Here is a 3,758-nt window from a genome sequence, read left to right as displayed (position 1 = left end):
TTAGTTGACACATTCATCACCTGGTTATCATCTCATTCAAGGGTTTTAACTGAGCAGACTTGTGTATTAAGAGAGGCAATCAAAACTCAACCCAATGTGGAGAAAAGGGAACTCTCCTGCACTGCTGGTGGGAATGTAAGTTGGTACAGCCACTATGGAAAACAATTTGGAGGGTCCTTAAAAAACTAAAACTAGAACTACCATATGACCCGGTAATCCCACTACTGGGCATATACCCAGAGAAAGCCATGATCCAAAAAGAAACATGTACCACAATGTTCATTGTAGCACTATTTACAATAGCCAGGACATGGAAGCAACCTAAATGCCCAGCAACAGATGAATGGATAAAGAAGATGTGGCGCATATATACAATGGAATATTACTCAGCCATAAGAAGGAATGAGATGGAGCTGTATGTAATGAGGTGGATAGACCTAGAGTTTGTCATACAGAGTGAAGTAAGCCAGAAAGAGAAAGACAAATATGGTATGCTAACTCATATATATGGAATCCAAAAAAAACCCCAAAAAACAAAAAACGGTACTGATGAACCCAGTGACAGGGCAAGAGTAAGGATGCAGATGCAGAGAATGGACTGGAGGACACGGGGTTGGTGGGGTAGGGGGCGAAGGGGAAGCTGGGACGAAGTGAGAGAGTAGCATAGACATATATACACTACCAACTGTAAAATAGCTAGCTAGTGGGAAGTTGCTGTATAACAAAGGGAGATCAACTCGATGATGGGTGATGCCTTAGAGGGCCGGGACAGGGAGAGCAGGAGGGAGTCGCGGGAAGGAGGGGATATGGGGATATATGTCTAAATACAGCTGATTCACTTTGGTGTACCTCAAAAGCTGGTACAAGAGTGCAAAGCAATTATTTTCCAATAAAGAGCTTGGAACCCAAAAGACCATATATTGCATGATACCATTTATATGAAATGCCCAGAAAAGGCAAGTCCCTGGAGACAGAAAGTAGATTAGTGATTGCCTGATGCTGGGGGTGGGAACAGGAAGTGATTGCTAATGAGCACGAGGGACCATTTTGGGGTGATGGAAAGGCTCTAAAATTGGATTGTGGTGATGGTGACACGACTCTAAATATACAAAGATCACTGAATTGTACGATTAAAACAGGTGAATTGTATGGTATGTAAACTGTATCTCGATAAAGCTGTTTCAAAATAAGAGACCATCAGTGTGGACACAGTGTGGGAAACGGATCAGAGTGAGGCAAGCCTGGGTGTGGCGAGAGCAGTGAAGAAACTTCTGCAAAGGTCCAGGAAAGAGTTAGTGAGCTCAGGTGCTAAGGCAGCAGCAGAGGGGCTGGGGAAGGAAGGGTGGAGTCAACAGACATTTGGGAGGTGGAATCAGTGAAATTTGGTAAACAGATTGCTTGGGGGGTGGTGGATAAGTAAAAGAGATGGAAGGGTCTAGGATGACCCTCTGGTTTTTGGCTTTGATGGGTGGGCAGGTGGTGGCACCATCAAGCCCCACAGCACTTAGTACAGTGCCTGGCCCTCAGCGCAGGTCTGTGGAAAGAACAAATGATTGGATGAATGAATGAAGTGCATTCACATCATCTCCTCCTGCTCTACTGCTCCCTCTCACCCGTAGGCTAGGCCTTTGGACCCCGGTGTACTTGTTTCCATCACTGCCCGTTTGGAGGTATGGAGCAGCTTGGAGACTCCGCTGTTCCCAGTTCACCTCCAGGAAACCCGCCTCTTATTTCTTCCCTTCTGGCCCAGAAACCACCCGAGCACACAAGGGATCCCTGGTGTGGGGTGGGGGACACTTGGGAATGGATGGCCACCTTGGCCCTGAGGACACTGGTCATGAGCTCGGGACTCTTACACCCTTAACCCCCACCCTCACCTGGACTCTCTCCCTTATTCACCAACCCACACCCTCTCCCATCAATCAGCGATGCATCCCAAGTGCTCAGGAAGCACTGCAGTCCTAGACTTCCACTTAAGTTCCCACACGCATCAGTCACCTGCCAGACCAATGGACCAGTGCTCCTCTAAGTGTTCTGTGTGGACCACCTATCTCAAAATGATGTGGGGAGTGTTTATTAAACACACGGATAGCCGGACCCCACAGTTGACCCACTCTATCAGAATCTACAGGGCTACTTTGTTTTGGGACTTCCCTGGCAGTCCAGTGGTTAAGACTTTGTGCCTCCAGGGCAGGGGGCTCGGGTTCAATTCCTGGCTGGGTGACTAAGATCCCACATGCTACACGGTGTAACCAAAAAGATTAAAAAAAAAAAAAAGAATCTATAGGGCTGAGTAGGAGGAAGGAATGGGTTCTGCATATTTCTCCCTGTGTGGTTCTGAGACCCAATAATATGTCAGCATGGATTCGAGGTGCTTGTGGCCCTGCCACCCCAGCACACAGCTCCTGATGGCTACCTGATGGACAAAGAGTCCTCCCCAAATGCTTCTCCTGACAGGGCATCCTTCCCGGGGTGTTCACCTTTCCATCTGGAAAAGCACTCGTGCCCTGACACTAATCAGACCAGCTTCTTGCACAATCTTACGCCCCTCCTCCTTCCTCCACTAAATTTCCACAGGACAATCAGTGCTCAGTTGCTCTCTCCTCTGTACTCCTGTCACTCAGCTCAGGCTGCCATGCATGAGAATTGGCTGTTTACATGTGAGCTCTTGAAGAGCCCAGACCAAGTCTGGGAAGACATACATTTACACCAGCAGCTTCGAGGACAGGGCTGGGCATACAGTAGGTGCCCTATAGATACTAGAAGGGATTGAATCACTGAGGAAAGAGCAAGAGGACTGAATGATATAAACCAAAGTCCTTGGCATTTGGCTTTAGGAACAACCACATTTGCCTGTCAATGAGGTCAATTGGTCAACACCTCTGCGTTAGAGCCCCAGAGAGGGTGGGAACATAGTGACAAGGCTAAGGAGCTATGGGGGTGATGCTGTGGGCTACCCAGGTCCGCAAGGAATTTCATTCATTCATTCATTCATTGAACCAATTTTTAGTGAGCTCCTCCTGTGTGCCAGGCACTGCACAGGGTACCAAAGATAAAATAGGCAGCAGGACAGACAAGGCTCGTGCCCTCACAGAGCTTACAGTTTAGTGGGGAAGACAGTTGTAAGAGGGCTATGAAGGCAAAAAAACAGTGTCCAGTAAAAGCATATATGACAGGATAACTTGAATTAGCCTGTCGGGAGTGGAGGGGCAACACTGTTCAAGGAGGGTTTACCCAAGGAGGTGACCTTGAACCAAGATTGTAAGCAAGACGAGGAGGTAAATAGGCAAACCGCTGAGGAAGGGCATCTCGGGCAGAGGGTACAGCCACGTGAGGACCTGAGGCAGTTACAAGCTTGAGGTGTTTGTGGAACGTGCAGGAAGGCTGGTGCGGCTGGAACAGAGGGAATGAGGAGGCTGGGGGTGCAAGAGATGGGATTAGGCCAGATCACGTAGGGCCTTATGGGTCATGGTAAGGACTTCAAATTTTGCTTAAAGCGGGATGGGAGGGTTTGAAGATGGGAAGAGGTACAATCTAATTTGCAGTTTCCCCTGGCTGCTGTGTTGGTAATGGATTGAAGGGGGATGGGAGTGGAAGCAGAGAGACAAGTCAGGAGGTTATGAAGGTGACCTGGCCAGGGATGGTGGCTGTGGAGACCTCAGTGAAGAAGTTCAGCCTACACATTTTACAGATGAGGAAACTGAAACCCCGAGAAGGGGAATGACTCATCCACGGTCACCCGGCCCCCTGGTCCTATT

The sequence above is a fragment of the Hippopotamus amphibius genome, chromosome X (assembly GCF_030028045.1).
Source record: "Hippopotamus amphibius kiboko isolate mHipAmp2 chromosome X, mHipAmp2.hap2, whole genome shotgun sequence".
NCBI lineage: Eukaryota > Metazoa > Chordata > Mammalia > Artiodactyla > Hippopotamidae > Hippopotamus > Hippopotamus amphibius.
Note: the sequence above shows the minus strand (reverse complement) of the source record.